Genomic DNA, 18,423 nt, shown 5'->3' with positions numbered 1-18,423 from the left:
TTTTTAGTGAAACGAGTTGTACTTTTGAACGACATCATTGGTTTTACCATGTCATGTACTAGAAAACAGGAAAAAAATCCAAGTGCGGTGAAATTGCAAAAAAAGTGCAATCTCACACTTGTTTTTTGTTTGGCTTTTTTACTAGGTTCACTAAATACTAAAACTGACCTGCCATTATGATTCTCCAGTTCATTACGAGTTCATAGACACCAAACATGTCTAGGTTCTCTTTTATCTAAGTTGTGAAAAAAAATTCCAAACCTTGCTAAAAAAATAAAAAATGCGCCATATTCCAATACCAGTAGCGTCTCCATTTTTCGTGATCTGGGGTCAGTTGATGGCTTATTTTTTGCGTTCCAAGCTGACGTTTTTATTGATACCACTTTTGTGCAGATACGTTCTTTTGATCGCCCGTTATTGCATTTTAATGCAATGTTGCGGCGACCAAAAAAAATTAATTCTGGCGTTTCAAATTTTTTTTCTCGCTATGCCATTCAGCAATCAGGTTAATCCTTTTTTTATTGATAGATCGGGCGATTCTGAATTCGGCGGTACTAAATATGTGTAGGTTTGATTGTTTTATTGTTTTATTTTGAATGGGGCGAAAGGGGGGTGATTTAAACGTATATATATATTTTTTTTTTTCACATTTTTTTAACTTTTTTTATTTTTGCCATGCTTCAATAGCCTCCATGGGAGGCTAGAAGCTGGCACAACTCGATCGGCACAGCTACATGGAAGCAATCAGCTCCTATGTAGCTGAATTCCTGCATTGCTATGAGCGCCGACCACAGGGTGGCGCTCATAGCAATCTGGCATCAGCAGTCCTTGAGACCTCTATGGTTACTATGCAGACGCATCGCTGACCCCCGATCATGTGACGGGGGTCGGCAATGCGCTCATTTCTGGCCAGAAGCGCCAGTTAAATGCCGCTGTCAGCGTTTGACAGCGGCATTTAACTAGTTAATAGCGGCGTGTGGATCACGACTCCACCCGTCGCTATTGCGGGCACATGTCAGCTGTTCAAAATAGCTGACATGTCCCGGCTTTGATGCGGGCTCACCACGGGAGCCCGCATCAAAGCGGGGGTTCTGACCTCGGACGTACTATCCCGTCCGAGGTCAGAAAGGGGTTAAAATACTTTACTGCTTAAATATGTAAGTAATGGAATATAATATTGCATTGTCAAAAAATCTGCTTCCTCTCACTCAATAAGAAAAAAACTTATTGAAAATATGAACAGAAAAAAAGAAAACCCTTGAAGGTTTCATGAAAAAATAGTGAAAAGTCACATGTAGAATGCAGCAGTAGAAATGGGGTCATAGCTGGTATTGTAATACTCATTTAGGATATATGGTATGTAAAAAAATACATCAGTGCATTTAAGCTAAGAATGATACTAGGAAGGGTTTTTAACCCAAGACCTGTTTTACCTTCCTGACCAGGCTAAAATTTTCCAACCTAATTTGATAACCTAATGTGAAAATAACGCTGAAATTCAGTGGTTCCTAGTGATTCTGACATAGTTTTTTCGTGACATATTGCACGTTATGATAGTGTTAAATATGTGTTTAGTTATGATAACATAACCAGAAATTTGATGAAAATTTTGAAAAATTCTCAATTTTCAAACTTTGAATTTTTACACCCTTAAAGCAGATAGTCATACCCCTAAAATTTATTAACATTTTCCACGTGTCTACTTTAAGAGAGCATAATTTTTGAGACATTTTTTAGGGGATAGAAATTAAGACGGTTTAAAGTTTAGCAGAAATTTAATTTTTCTAACAAAATGTACAAAAGCTATTTTATTAGGGACCACTTTACATTTGAAGTGTCTTTTAGGGACCTAGATGTTAAAAACGCCCAAAAGTGACCTAATTATGAAAAATGCACTCATTAAGATATTCAAAACTACATATAAGGGTACGTCTCCACGGTCCGTTTCGCCGGCGGGATCGCCGCAGTGGCGAAGCCACTCGGCGCTAAGCCCCGCCCCCTTAATGGGACGCGATGGTGCCGGATGTGTACAGTACACATCCGGGATCATCGCACCCCTCGCCATAGGGCCCTGTGATATGCCTTGCGGGGACGCTGCGTCCCCGCAAGGTGTACGGACATGCTGCGTTCTGAAAAGACGCGCAGCATGTCCGGAGTCGCAGGGCCGCCGCGTGCGGGTTTCCACGCATAGTGGAGACGGGATTTCATAAAATCCCCTCCACTATGCTGGAACATCTGGACGCTGCTTGTTTGACGCTGCAGCGTCAAACAAGCAGCGTTTACTGACCGTGGAAACATACCCTAAGGGTATGTGTCCACGTTCAGGAAACGCTGCGTTTTTGACGCAGCGCTGAGCCTTAGCGTCAAAAACGCAGCGTCCAGATGTTACAGCATAGTGGAGGGGATTTAATGAAATCCCGTCTCCACTGTGCATTAAAAAACGCATGCGGAGTTCCCTCAAAAACGCACATGCGGTGCGTTTTTTCAGAACGCAGCATGTTGCTACAATGAGCAAAACATGCAGGAACACCGCAGGTGACCTGCCAGTGACCTCAGGTGCATTTTTGGTCAGGATTTTACCTGCATAAAATCCTGACCAAAGCCTGAAGCAAACCTGAACGTGGACACATACCCTGAGGGTATGTTTCCACGTTCAGGAAACGCTGCGTTTTTGACGCTGCGTTTTTCTGCTGCGTCAAAAACGCAGCGTCCAGATGTTACAGCATAGTGGATGGGATTTTATGAAATCCAGACTCCACTATGCGTTTAAAAACGCATGCGTTTTTGCCACGAAAACGCATGCGTGGTGCGTTTTTTCAAAACGCTGCATGTTGCTACTATGAGCAAAACACGCAGGTACACCACAGGTGACCTGCCAGTGACCTCAGGTGCAGTTTTGGTCAGGATTTTACTTGCATAAAATCCTGACCAAAGACTGATGCAATCCTGAACGTGGAAACATACCCTTAGGGTATGTCTCCACGTTCAGGATTGCATCAGGATTTGGTCAGGATTTTCCATCAGTATTTGTAAGCCAAAACCAGGAGTGGAACAATCAGAGGAAAAGTATAATGGAAACATATGCACCACTTCTGCATTTATCACCCACTCCTGGTTTTGGCTTACAAATACTGATGGAAAATCCTGACCAAATCCTGATGCAATCCTGAACGTGGACACATACCCTTAGGACCCAGGTGCTTCACATGGATTAAAAGTGGAAGTAAAAAATGAAAAATTATTTTCCAAAAAAAGTGTTGCTTTAGCCCCAAATTTTTCACTTTCACAAGGGTAATAGGAGAAATTCATCCACACTATCACTTGTGAAATTTCTCCTGAGTACGATGATGGCACATATGTGCACATGGCAGGGCTCTGAAAGGAAGGAGCGCTATTTGAATTTTGAAGCGCAATTTTGTCTGCAATAGATTATGAGCAACTTGTTGCATTTGACGAGCCCCTGATGTGCGAAACCAGCAGAAATGTAGCACAAGTGATCCCATTTTGGAAATTCAAGCCCTCAAGGAATTCATGTAAGGCCGGTTTCACACGTCAGTGGCTCCGGTACGTGAGGTGACAGTTTCCTCACGTACCGGAGACACTGACACACGTAGACCCATAAAAATCAATGCATCTGTTCAGATGTCATTGATTTTTTGCGGACCGTGTTTCCGTGTGCCAAACACGGAGACATGTCAGTGTTCGTGGGAGCGCACGGATTACATGGACCCAATAGAGTCAATGGGTCCGTGTAAAACACTGACCTCACACGGACGTTCTCCGTCTGGGGTCCGTGTGCGTGCAGGAGACAGCGCTACAGTAAGCGCTGTCCCCCCCACATGGTGCTGAAGCCGCGATTCATATGTTCCCTGCAGCAGCGTTTGCTGCAGAGAAAATATGAATAATAGTGTTTAAAATAAAGATCTATGTGTCCGCCGCCCTCCCACCCCCTGTGCGCCCCCCCGCTGTCCTGAAAATACTCACCCGCTCCCACGTTGGCTGTCACTCCTTCCTCTCTGCCCCGCGCCTCCTACTGTATGCGGTCACGTGGGGCCGATCATTTACAATCATGAATAGTCGGCTCCGCCCCTATGGGAGGTGGAGCCACATATTCATGACTGTAAATGGTCGGCCCCACGTGACCGCATACACTAGAAGCCGCGGCCAGACCAGGAAGCAGCGAGAGAGGCGGGTAAGTATTTTCAGGACAGCGGGGGGGCGCACAGGGGGTGGGGGGCCTGCGGACAGATAGATCTTTATTTTAAACACTATTCTTCATATTTTCTCTGCAGCAAACGCTGCTGCAGGGAACATATGAATCCGCGATGCAGGGTACCACACGCGTGGGTACCACACGCTCCGTGTGGTACCCACTCGCCATACGGGCGGCACACGTGTGCCGCACGTATGGCCTACGTGAGTTCCCAGGCACACGGACACGGATAACTCCGGTACCGATTTATTCCGGTACCGGAATTATCTGGACGTGTGGGACAGCCCTAAGCGTGTGGTGAACAACTTGAACTTCACAGAATTGTATAACATTGGGACGTGAAAATGAAAAATTACATTGTTTACTAAAAAAAATGCTTAAATAGCGTTACAGTTTTATATGTCAGGTTGTTCAGGACACATCAGTACCAAATATTCAAATATTTGCAATTTTTTTATTATTATTTTTGTTTGTTTTTACATAAATACAATGGGAAAAATAAGTATTTTATGCTTCTGACTTTGCAAGTTATTCCACCTACAAAGAATGGAGAGGGCTGTAATTTTTATCATAGGTACACTTCAACTGACATTGCATGTTTTTTACATAATTAATTTGCATTTTATTGCTTGAAATAAGTATTTGATCACCAACCAGCAAGAATTCGGTCTCTCACAGACCTGTTAGTTTTTCTTTAATAAGTCCTCCTACTCTGCACTCATTACCTGTATTAATTGCACTTGTTTGAACTTGTTACCAATATAAAAGACACATGTCCACATACTCAATTAATCACACTCCAGCCTCTCCACAGGGCTCCTTCCCTGTCCCTAATGCTAATGGCGCCTTAGCTCGCCCTGTTCACCAGATTACTTCTGATGGTGAAGAAGCCAGGCCCACGTACCTTGCCTTAACTCCTGAATGCACCCTCAGTCTGTACCCTTCCCCTACCCAGGGAAGAGGGGAGTAGTATTGTACCATAATATACCAACCAACTAACAAGGTAATACGAACAAGGATAAAGGAAAATACCAATCATACAAATATACACACATAAACAGCAGAGGTAAACACCGTGGATGGAGGATGGAGTAAAACCAAAGTAGGAGAAGAAGGGAAACACCTTCTTAAATAACATCCACCAACCAACAAACTCCAGCCATGCAGTATAAGCGATCTCTGACAATGAGTGCTTGCCAGGGCCCGGTTAATATAGGAGATGGGAGTGGGTAATAGTGAATAGCTGAACCTTAATGCAGGAAAGCTTCCAGGAGCTCTCAACTGATCAGATTAACCCCTGCATTGCTAAAATAAACTTGCACTGTTTGAAGGTGAAGTGATTCTAATCAGTGCAGAAGTAGGAGAAATCAGACGCTGTTGTCTTCTGCCTCCTCTCTGTCGTGGTAAACCCGTGATAAAGGGTATGCAAGTATTTGCATAGATGCTACAGATATTTCTGCATCTTAGCAGCAAAAACTCTTTTTACTCATTTTTTTAAAGCATTTTTTCATCAGAATGAGGGAAAATTATGTAAAAATGCTGAAAGACTTGACAGGCTGCAGATTTGAAACAGCTTTAAATCTGAAAGGAAAAAATAAGCAACATGTGCATGAGAGTTCTGAAACCTTTTGTGTTTTTTCCTCTAAAAACATGAGGAAAAAGCATTTGAAAATGTTGCAAAAATGCAATATGTGAACATAACCTAAGTGTATTTGCAAAGTATATTTAGTAACGTGCAGAAATGTGAATGGTGCTGTGTGTGTGTGTAGGTGGAGGAGAGGGCAATGATGGGGGTGATGGGCATAAAAAGATGATAGGGTGACGGAGAGGGCAATGATGGGGTGGTGGGGAGAAAACAATGATGGGGTGGTGGAAAGGGCAATAATGGCGAGGTGGGGAGGAGGAAATGATGGAGGTGGTGGAATGGGCAATGATGGTGCTGGTGGGGGAGAAGGCAATGATGGAGGTGGTGAAAAGGACAATGATGGTGGTCGAAAGGGCAATAATGGGGTGGTGGTGGGGAGGAGAAAATGACAGAGGTGGTGGATTGGGCAATGATGAGGTGGTAGGGGAAAAGGCAATGATGGTGGTGGTGAAAAGGGCAATAATGGAGGGGGGTTGGGGAGGAGGAAACGATGGAGGTGGTGAAATGGGCAATGGTAGTGGGGGAGAATGCAAGGATGGAGATGGTGAAAAGGACAATGATGGTTGTGGTGGAAAGGGCAATAATGGAGGTGCAGGTGAAGGAGGAAAAGATGGAGGTAGTAAAATGGGCAATGATGGGGGTGTGGGGGATTGGGAAGGGAGGAAGGGGGATTTATAATGGATTTAGGAACAGGGGAGATGGAGGAAGATGTTATTATCGCTTATTATGTTTAACACAATCCCTTAGTATATAGTGTACTCACTTATTATACATAGCACAGCCCCTTATTATATAGTGTACTCACTTATTATATATAGCGTCATCCCTCAGTATATAGTGTAGTCATTTTTTATGTATAGCACAGTTCCTTAGTAAACAGTGTACTCACTTATGTATAGCATAGCCCTTAGTATATAGTGTACTCACTTATTGTGTATAACACCATCCTTAGTTACCTTAGTTTCCTCTTGTATAACACCGTCCCTTATTACATACCATCCTCTCTTGTTATATATGGTGCTGTCCTTTATTAATAGCTTCCTCTGCTGTTATGTACAGTGCTGTCTCTTACATAGTGTATTCTTGTTATTTTTGTTATTCACAGCACCCTCTTTTATTACATGGTCCGCTCTCTTGTTAGATATAAAATGACTGCTGATGGAGGAGCCAGTGACCAACTACCAGTCCATCATCTCCTCCATTAGAAAATAAGCTTTCCCATGCTCCATCAGCCATCAGCCATCATTGCATTATATATCTAACAAGAGAGGACGGTATTATTATTATTATTATTATTTATATAGCACCATTAACTCCATGTATGTAATAAAAAACATGGCTCTATATAATCCAATATGTAAGGGATGGAGTTGTACCTAGCAAGAGAGGGCACTATATAAGGGACAGCAATATACATAATAAAGGAGACTATGTACTATATATACATGTATGTGTGTGTGTGGATATATATATATATCTATCTATATATATAATTGTCTAAGGGTTTAATTGTCTGTCTGTCCTGGAAATCTCGCATCTCTGATTGGTCGAGGCCGCCAGGCCTCGACCAATCAGCGACGGGCACAGTCTCTGATTGGTCGAGGCCAGCCGGCCTCGACCAGTCAGCAACGGGCATTGTCCTCCACTGCTGTCAAGTGCCGCCATTGTGTTGTCTAAGGGTCTAATTGTCTGTCTGTCTCGGAAATCCCGCCTTGCTGATTGGTCGAGGCCAGACGGCCTCGACCAATCAGCGACGGGCACAGTCTGCCGTGAATTCTAGAATCATCATTGTCCTCCACTGCTGTCAAGTGCCGCCATTGTGTAGGGTGGTGCCTGCGTCTCCCTGTATGGGCGGCATCTCCCTGTGTTTCTATCTTAGAATGGGTCATAAACGAAAATACGCCAATGAGGATGACAGAAAAGCAGCAGCAGCAGCAAGAAAACGACAACATCGGGAACAGGAGACACCACAACAAACTGCCGCCAGACAAGCCCAGGATGTGGAATCTCACAGACAACGTCGCCAACAGGAGACACCACAACAAACTGCTGCTAGACAAGCCCAGGATGCGGAATCTCACAGACACCGTCGCCAACCGGAGACACCACAACAAACTGTTGTACGACAGGAACAACATGATTGCCAAATTCATAAAAAACGAATGCTCTACCAACTAAGGCACGACCAGGACAATATTCAACAGCTTGCACATTACGTAACAGACAATGAAAGTACAATTCATGAACACTACTGTGGGAATATGAATGCAGTTTGTTCTAAATGCGACACTCTGAATTTCATTGATGAAAAACCATCTGACAATCAGTTTACTCAATGCTGCTAAAAAGGAAAAGTTATGATACCGAGACCTCACTACTCAGATCTGTTTGAGCAGTTAATGAAAGGAATGCGTCATCACAAGTCCTGCGCGCCTGCACGGATAGGACCTGCCGTGACGTCACGGTCATGTGACCGCAACACGGTCATGTGACCGCGACGTCATCACCGGTCCTGCGCGACAAGGACCTGCCATGACATCACGGTCATGTGACCGCGACATCGTCACGTGACCGCGACGTCATCACACCCTGGGACCGGAAGCTGCCGCCTGCACCCCACACAGGCGACAGAGCTACAACGCGCCTGCGGAAGGTGAGTATATGTTTATTTTTTATTTTTTTAACCTGTGTCATACATGGCTGGGCAATATACTACGTAGCTGGGCAATATACTACGTGGCTCTGTGCTGTATACTACGTCACTGGGCAATATACTACGTCACTGGGCAATATACTACGTAACTGGCCAATATACTACGTCACTGGGCAATATACTACGTGGCTAGGCAATATACTACGTGGGCTGTGCAATATACTACGTGGCTCTGTGCTGTGTACTACGTCACTGGGCAATATACTACGTCACTGGGCAATATACTACGTGGCTAGGCAATATACTACGTGGGCTGTGCAATATACTACGTGGACATACATATTCTAGAATACCCGATGCGTTAGAATCAGGCCACCATCTAGTATATATATATATATATATATATATATATATATATATATATATATACGTAGCTTTGTCGCCATAAAAGGAGGGGGGCCCAGACACATTTCTTGCACAGGGGCCCCAAGCTGTCAGTGTTTGCCCCTGGTCTGACGCCAAGGGGCATGGGGGAAAATTTTACATTTCCAAACTGACAATATCAGGAACAGCAAAGGTTTTGTCTAGCTGACTCTAAAAATATGAACATCTGATTGTCAAGAGATTGAAATTTGCATGTGTCTATAAAGCAGATAAAACAATAATTTCCAGTGACTCTTTTAACATATTATATAATATATTGTTATAAATTAAATATAACTGTCGGAAAAGTAAGAAATCAATATAATCCTGATGCCCTCGGAAGTCTTCAAAGCCTTCTGATAACACCGAGGGGATAAGCGATTAAAAACAAATTAAGATCAAAGACAGTGGGAGACGAAGGCAACATTAGATATGTATGCAATTAGCATTGTACAGTTAGTAACGGATCTGAGCTAATACATTCAAGGAGATAATTACGGTTCCAGCAATGTTCTTATATCTGCTATTTATTGCGCTACCCTGTGACCTCTTTCTGTGCAGAATATAAGACTTAACATTTGTAATGCGGCTTAATAGTTGAGCCATGCGATATTCATCAGATACAATTGGCTAATCAGATTTAATCTAAAAAAGGATGAATCACCAAAGTGTAGAATGACCATTACCTATATATTTCAGGAGAACCAGTCCGCCTACACAACTCTGACAACCGTGTAGGGTTTTATAAAAGTGTAACAAGTAGGGAAGGGACCTCTAATCAAAATGCTAGGTGACAAGAAATGCAGCAAAATGAAGTAAATGTAACACTAGTCACGCCACCTATGTAGAGCAGGTACAGCAACAAGAACATGGAAGCCCTTTACATTCAGTAAGGCACAAGTCTGGTATCTCTATATAGTTGGTTGGAAATTAACAAATTTTGAACATTTCTTCCCCTAAGAGTACTGTGAGTCAGAGAAAGGTAGTATTCTACTGACCACTTATCCCTACATTCTAAAACCTAACAAAAAAAAAGGCAGTAATGTAACATCTGCTACACTCAGTATTTAACATTATTCCACTGATTTGTATACTAGGAGTTGTCTCCTCAACTGCTTCTTTCAGAGGATTGCTAATTACATTTGAAACCTTCAACCTCCTGGCATGTTTCGCTTATCAAAGGTTTCTTCAGGAGTCTTGGACTGCATGTAGTGCTTGAAACCAAATCATCTCTTGAGAATGGATTGACCTCCCTAACCAATAAAGAAAAAGTATGCCATTGCCCCTCCCCCTATTTCACTAGGTTAGGACGGTTTCACATTTGCATATCTGTGCTCAGCGTTTGATCAGCATAGATCCACATGCATCTCGTGTACCTATCTTTAACATGGCATACGCAGGGACATGCGTTTTCATCAGATCGCATACTGATGCGTATGCATGCATCGTTTAGCGGTGTGCGGCGGCGTCTGGCGAATGCAACATGTTGCTTTTTTTAGGCATCAATTATGTGCAGTCATCCGCATGCGGATGATTGCGGATGGAGTGCATCAAAACAATGCATTACTGTCTATGGGAACGCATTGGTACACAAGGACACGCGTACGCATGCGTTTGATATGCATTCGTACTTCAGAATGAGCAGGTCCAGGAACTGGTTTCATTCCCCCCAAAACAAAGCTGTATGAAAGGAAGTGTGGAAACTGCAAGGCCATTACTTTAAAGACTCGGGATCTGACAAAAACACATGCTATGTAAGTATAGAACCTTTGAAAATGTCTGTCTCTCTCACTGCAGTCTGTACTTTGTACTAATTTGTTTTTCTGTTCCTTTTAGACTGGTTGTCTCTCCTGGTGCTGCCATCTGTCCTAGTGCTGCCATCTGTCCTGGTGCTGCCATCTGTCCTGGTGCTGCTGTCCTGGTGAGGACAACACTGTCTATGTAAGTCAGGGGCAGACACAGACTGCTTGGGGCCCCTGTGCAGGAAATGTGCCTGGGCCCCCCTCCTTTTAAGGCGACAAAGCTAAGGGACTGTGCTATACATAAGTGAGTACACTTTATACTAAGGGACTGTTAGACATAATAATCGATAATAATGTCTTCCTCCACCTCCCCCTGTTCTTAAACCCATTATAAATCCCCCGCATCCCATTATTGCCCTCTCCCCCACCCCCCATGATTGACCTCTTCACCACCTCCATTATTGCTTTCTCCCCCACCACCCCATATCATTGCCTCCTCCCCACCACCCCCATCATTGTCCTTTCCACTGCCACCATCATTTCCTCCTGCCCCACCACCCCTATCATTGCCCTCTCCATCAACCCAATCATTGCCTTGGGCCCTGTCACCTCCATCATTGCCCTCTCCTCCACCTACACACACACACACAGCACCATTCACCTCTCTGCACACACACACCTCACCTCTGCTCACACAGTATCCTGAAGCCGCACCATCGCTGGCAGCTTCCTGTCTCACACAGCCGTGGCGCTAAATGATGATGTCATTCAGCCGCTGCTGTGTGGCAGGAAGCAGGATGGATCCATTCCCTGCAGCTCCGCTGCCTTTTTCTCTTGCAGGCAGCGGAGCTGCAATCCCATGATGGCAATCTGGCCAGGGGCCCCCCGGAGACGGATAAACTGGCCAGATTGCCCTCATTATTAGCCACCCTGCAGGCAGGGATGGTTTTAGGCAAAGTGGGGCCCTAGGCAAAGTTTAAAATGGGGCCTCAAATCCTAACATATTGCACATCACACAGAAGCATTTCTGTTGTATTTACAAGCGCTGAGTTCAGGCCACTAAAGGAATGTGATCGACAATACTGAAGTTGTTCAACGCTTGTTTCCCAACCTCTTTACACCGTCTGAGAAAGAATGAAGGGAACAGAACAATCACTAATAGATCACTAACAGATCACCATACAGTATCATGTTACCAGCAGCACAACTACAGTTTACAACGGCGATGTGCTGCTGAGAACAATGATTTCTGTTCCGGCATAACCAATCCAATCAATGGATGAATAGGCAGCATTTTACTTGTTTAGTATAATACACCTCATAGTCCTCAATATATTATAATGTGCAACACAGTCCTCCATATTGTACAATACACACCGCATAATCCTCCATATAGTATAATACACTCCTCAGTCCTATAATTCACTTCCCACAGTATAATGCACCCCATAGTTCTTCATATAGTATAATGTATTCCCCATAGTCCTTGATACAGTATAATGCAGCCCACATATAGTATAATGCAGCCACCCCATAGAGCATAATGCAGCCACCCCACAGAGTATGATGTAACCCCCATCGAATATAATGTAGCCACCCTCATATAGTATAATGTAGCCCCCCCATAAAGTATGATGCAATCACCCCTCATAGAATATAAATATAATACAGCCCCCCATAGAATATAATACAGCCCACCTCCCCATAGAATATAATGTAGCCCCATCAAAGAGTATGATGCAATCCTCCCTCATAAAATCTAATACAGCCCCCATAGAATATAATACAGCCCACCTCCCCATAGAATATAATGTAGCCCCCATAGAATATAATGCAGCCCCCCATAGTATATAACACAGCCTTCCCCATAGAATATAATGCACCCCCCATAGTATATAACACAGCCTCCCCCATAGAAGATAACGTATAATGTACCCACCTTAGTATACAACACAGCCCGCATAGTATACAGCACTGCCCGCATAGTATACAGCACTGCCCGCATAGTATACAGCGCAGCCTCATAGTATACAGAACAGCCTCATAGTATACAGCGCAGCCTCATAGTATACAGAACTGCCCGCATAGTATACAGCGCAGCCTCATAGTATACAGCGCAGCCTCATAGTATACAGCGCAGCCTCATAGTATACAGCGCAGCATCATGGTATACAGCACACAGCCTCATGGTATACAGCACTGCCTCATAGTATACAGCGCAGCCTCATGGTATACAGCACACAGCCTCATGGTATACAGCACACAGCCTCATGGTATACAGCGCAGCCTCATAGTATACAGCACACTGCCTCATAGTATACAGCGCAGCTCTCCCCCCCAGAATGGCCCCACAGTCCAGTACTCAGTTATAGAGTAAAAAAAAAACAACAAACAACACAGCACACTCCTCACCTCTCCTCGTGCCCGCGCTGCTTCCAGTTCCTGCCCCTGCCGGAACACAGTGAGTGCGCGGCAGTATCTGTCAGAGGCAGAACGGGGAATGATGAGAGAGGGAGCGTCAGCTGACGCTCTCTCCTCCATCATTGCTTTGAACTGTACCGGCAGACGCCGGTATAGTTAAATGCGGCGGGAGAGTCGGCGCTGGCGGCAGGCGGGCCCCCTGCCTCACAGGGGCCCCATAGCAGCTGCGTGATGTGCCGCTAGCTGGAGGCCCCTGGGGGAGTGAGGACCTAGGCAGCTGCCTGCCCCTAATGCTGGCCCTGCCTGCATGGGCCCCCTGGAGCCTCCGGCCCCTGTGCAGCTGCACAGGTTGAACAGGCGGTATGTCCGCCCATGATGTAAGTATAGAAGCTTTAAAAATGTCTGTCTCTCTCACTGCTTTTTCTGTTCCTTTTAGACTGGTTGTCTCTCCTGGTGCTGCCGTCTGTCCTGGTGCTGCCATCTGTCCTGGTGCTGCCATCTGTCCTGGTGCTGCCGTCTCTCCTGATGCTGCCATCTGTCCTGGTGCTGCCGTCTGTCCCTGTCCTGTGCTGACTGCTATGCTGTTGGACTACTGCATGTAATGTAAGTATTGGCGTCCATTGCTTTTTTAAAATTTTTTGCTACATTGTGTTTGGCTCTTAACAAGCATAATTTTTCTTATCTGTTCTTTTCTGTAGTGTTTTACTTGACCGCTGCCTGCTCTTCAACCATGTCCTCAAGTGAAGAAATGACTGCTTCCCAAGGTGGACACTGATTATGTAATAATCACATTTGCTATACTGATTGGTATGTATTGACTGGCAATACTAGATGTGTGTTAAATCATGTAATTTCTTTACAGGTAACTTCCAGTGATGAAGAGCAGGAGCAGTCGAGTGGAAATGAATCTTCCCAGGGTCGTCGGGCTCATGTGTCTCAGGAGGAAAGACGGGGTGTAAGTAGTCTTTTCATCATAGTTGTAATTGAATTTGTTTTCAGTTTTACTTATAATTCTTTTGTTTTATTTAATCTATAGGTTCCAAAATGGGAAGAAGCCAAACAGGACATTGACAACGAGCAACTAATTAACCTTGTGCAAAAGCGAGAACCGTTGTGGGACACACGTGATTGTCAGCACTCCGACAATGTTGTGATTCAACGACTCTGGGAAGAAGTGGACAGATCGCTGTTGCATGATTGGGAATGTGCCATGGCACATGCCAGAAATGATTTTGGTAAGTAATGCAATGTGGTCTGACGCGCCAGTGAACCTGTAAATGTAGGTGCATTGTTTTACAATTAATTTTTTCCTTTCTTTCTCCCTTCACAGTGAAGAGAATAAGAGTCTGTTGGCATTCGATGAAGGATCGCTTCAACAAGGACATGAGGGAGGAGATTCAGGTTAAAAGTGGTGCTGCTCAAAGGCTAAGGAAATACAAATACCACGGTAACTTTGCTTTTCTGAGGTCTGCACTTGCTTAGCGAATGTAAGTATCTTTTGTGTTGTCTTACTATTATTTAAACTTTTTTTTCACTAATCTTTTACTTTTATTCTCCACACAGAACCTGGTGCAGCAGAACACAACCTGGATTGTCCTCTGTTGAAGTGGCCCCTCATCGACCAGCCACCCAACAGACGCAGTCCCAATCATCCACCAGCGATGGAGCAACCTGGCAGGCTTCACAGGCTGGGGAACAGGCAGCCATTCCATCTGGTTTTCCCACTCCCAGCCCTCTGCAGCTGCTTTTGATGGGTCTTCTCGTCAGCGGCAGAGGGCCTGGGAGAGGCCAGTCATGCCCGAGTTTATGCACTTAAGCTCGGTCTTCCAGGATGGGATTAAGGTGCTCGGTGATAGACTGAACTGTGGGTTCACCCATGTGAACACACTTCTACAGGATGTCAACAAACGCATTGACCACCTGGAAGCCGACCTTGAGAGACCAGTGCGACTTTTTTGCTGCAATAGAGCGGGACGTGTCGGAATTTCTTATGCCTCAACTCCAGCTGAACGTCATGCAGGCCTGACAGGCTGCTTACAGCCACGTATTGCAGCAGCAGTCTCAAAGCTACAATCCACAGGCAGGAGGATATTATCAGCAGGCAAACATCTGCTTTCCAACTCCCACAGCACCAAACTGTCCTCCACCACCACCGTCTCCAGTTCACAGATCCACCACGCTGCCGAGTTCAGCACCCCTACAGCCAGCAGCATCCACCACACTCCCAAGTTCAGCACCCCTGCAGCCAGCAGCATCCACCACGCTTCCAATTTCTGCACCCCGGCAGCTAGCAGCTTCCACCACGCTCCCGAGTTCAGCACCCCTGCAGCCAGCAGCATCCACCACGCGGCCGAGTTCAGCACCCCTGCAGCCAGCAGCATCTACCACGAGGTTGTGTTCAGCACCCCTGCAGCCAGCAGCATCCATGATGCTGCCCAAGTCCAGCACCACACCAGACGACTGCTACAGTGGTCACCACTCCCACTCGGTCAAGAAAACAAAGGACTAAAACAAAACATATTCCCACCAGGACGAAGACCCAGAGCAAAAAAAAAACTGCCAAAATTGGACCCACCACCACCCTCAACTACCAATGTGTCTCTGTTTTCAAATGTGTCACTACCTTCCCTTGTGTCTGTCTCTTCCAGTTTGTCTATCCATTCCCATGATTCCACTGTGTCGTCTACTCCCAATGTTTCCTGTCCCATCCATGATCCAATCCTTCAATTTGTCACCCCCTTCCCCTGTAACCCCTTCCTTATCAACTACCACCCAGTCCTCACAGCTCCACACCCCCAAGGTCCACCACATCTCACCCTCAGATAGACCTCGATCCTAAACCCAATTTTTTTTTGTTAACATTTTTTATTATTTTGTTTGCACAATATCTGTGTTTTCCTTGTCTCTTTATGCACCGCCGCCGCAAACACACACGTGTGTATTGTAGAAGAAACTTGTAATGGGTGTTTTACTGGAGGTCTTTTATTATTTAAGTCAGCAAACATTACAGGTACATTTTAACATTACAGGTAAATTTTAACACTGCAGGTACATTTTAAAGGGAACCTGTCACCACGTTTTTGGAAGATGGGATAAAAATAGCGTTAAATAGGGGCAGAGGTGGGCGTTACATTAGTGTGTGTGTTATGCGTTTATTACCCACCTAAGTTGCCGAAATAACTTTGCAAAGTCTCCGTTTTCGCCTGTCAATCAGGCTGGTCAGGTCGCATGGGCGTTGTCTTCCCCCAGATTTGGCGTAGTTTTCCGTTGGTGGCGTAGTGGTGTGCGCATGCCCAAAGTCCGGAATCCTCTTCCAGGGGATTTAAAATAGCGCGGTGTTCGTTATTGCATTGGTGATCGGTGGGCGCGGCCATCTTCCTTTGGCCGCGCGTGCGCAGAAGCGGCGCTCTGCTGGCCGCGGCTTCAGGAAAATGGCCGCCGCGATATCCATCTGCGCACGCGCGGCATCCCGCGGCCATTTTCCTGAAGCCGCGGCCAGCAGAGCGCCGCTTCTGCGCACGCGCGGCCAAAGGAAGATGGCCGCGCCCACCGATCACCAATGCAATAACGAACACCGCGCTATTTTAAATCCCCTGGAAGAGGATTCCGGACTTTGGGCATGCGCACACCACTACGCCACCAACGGAAAACTACGCCAAATCTGGGTGAAGACACCACGCCCATGTGACCTGACCAGCCTGATTGACAGGCGAAAACGGAGACTTTGCAAAGTTATTTCGGCAACTTAGGTGGGTAATAAACGCATAACACACACACTAATGTAACGCCCACCTCTGCCCCTATTTAACGCTATTTTTATCCCATCTTCCAAAAACGTGGTGACAGGTTCCCTTTAACATTACAAGTAAATTTTAAAATTACAAGAACATTTTACTTAGCGGCTTAAACCATACCATCTTGCCATGCCACACATCCATTATCAGAAACAAAGCAAGCAGCAAACTTATCCCTCATCTGGGCAACTTCCACTGTAGTCTTCAGTGGGTGATCTTGGTAATCCTGCAATGTAACAGGCTCCCCAGGTTCTAAGTTGGGTTACTCTTTTGTCAGGATGTAATTGTGCATAACAACACATGCTTTCACAACCTCATCAATTGTCTCAATTTTTAGATTAATTGCTGTTCCTAAAATGCGCCATTTAGATACCAGCAATCCAAAGGCACACTCCACAGTTCTTTGTGCCCTTATCAGTCGGTAGTTGCAAATCCGTTTGGTGTAATTCAAGTCCTGACTTGAGTACGGTTTTATGAGATTGGCACATATTTGGCCTCATCCCCAACCACAACAAATGGCATTGGCGGTCCTTCAGTGTTCGGAAGAGGTAATGGCTGTGGAAAATTGAAATTATTATCATACAAATGTTGGCCTATGTCAGAGTTTTTGAAAGTCTGAGAGTAATTTCCTCGTCTAAATGAGCCAACGTCCACGGCGACAAATTGACATTCAGCATCTGCAATCGCCATGAGAACAATCGAAAAGTATTTTTTGTAATTAAAATACTTGGTTCCACTTCCAGCAGGTTTCGTAATCCGAATGTGTTTGCTGTCCACAACCCCCACACAGTTAGGAAAATTACAAATGTCCTGGAATTTTGCAGCACTTTCCAGCCAGAGTTCATTTGTGGGTTGGGGGAGGAATTATTGACACAGAACGTCACACAATGCACGGAAGGTGTCTCCAACAATCCCAGAAAGGGTGGACACTCCAATCCGGAATTGGAAATGTAGAGATGATAAAGTCTCTCTGGTAGCCAGGAATCTGCCAAACATAAAATGGAAAAAAAATGAATACATGGCTTTTCTAACAATAATACTATCGAAATGTGTTTGTTTTTCAAAATTACGTAACTCAGGGTCACCAACAGACATTCCTCAGCAGGAATTGCTCGACGGATTTGTGTGTCCTGCCTGGTGATGGATCCTCGGACACGTTGCAGCAAATCATCTAAGTTCTGTTCCAACATCCTTGTGTAGTAAAAAAACGTCTCCGGGTTTTCATGCAGCTCATTGTACAATGAGTGGTAGGCTCCACGACTCTCTAGGAGTTCAAGAATGGGGTGTTGCCAGTAGCAATGACGATGTATTTTCCGTCTTTGTCTTCTCCTTGCTTCCTCACAAGCCACAACAAAAGCAAAAGCCAATTTCAATTGTAAATCCAGATTATCATAGAAGCTGTCCATGTCAAGATCCATCTTGCAGCTGGATACAGCAGCCAAAGACGAGGATTTTATCAGTGCAGTGTGTCTATATATATAGAAATCCCATGAGACATGCCTATTGGGTGTCTGATTTCAAGGAAAAGCTAC

The 18,423-nt window shown here is 45.0% G+C and overlaps 1 protein-coding gene across 1 annotated transcript in view; it reads right to left on the bottom strand.

The window, feature by feature from the left end:
• The window catches only part of CAMK4 (calcium/calmodulin dependent protein kinase IV), a 354,738-nt gene that overhangs the window by 18,732 nt on the left and 317,583 nt on the right, over window positions 1–18,423 (bottom strand). The window lies entirely within an intron of this gene.

Source organism: Ranitomeya variabilis, chromosome 1 (genome assembly GCF_051348905.1).
Source record: "Ranitomeya variabilis isolate aRanVar5 chromosome 1, aRanVar5.hap1, whole genome shotgun sequence".
In the NCBI taxonomy this organism is placed as follows: domain Eukaryota; kingdom Metazoa; phylum Chordata; class Amphibia; order Anura; family Dendrobatidae; genus Ranitomeya; species Ranitomeya variabilis.
This window is presented reverse-complemented; position numbering and strand designations above follow the sequence as displayed.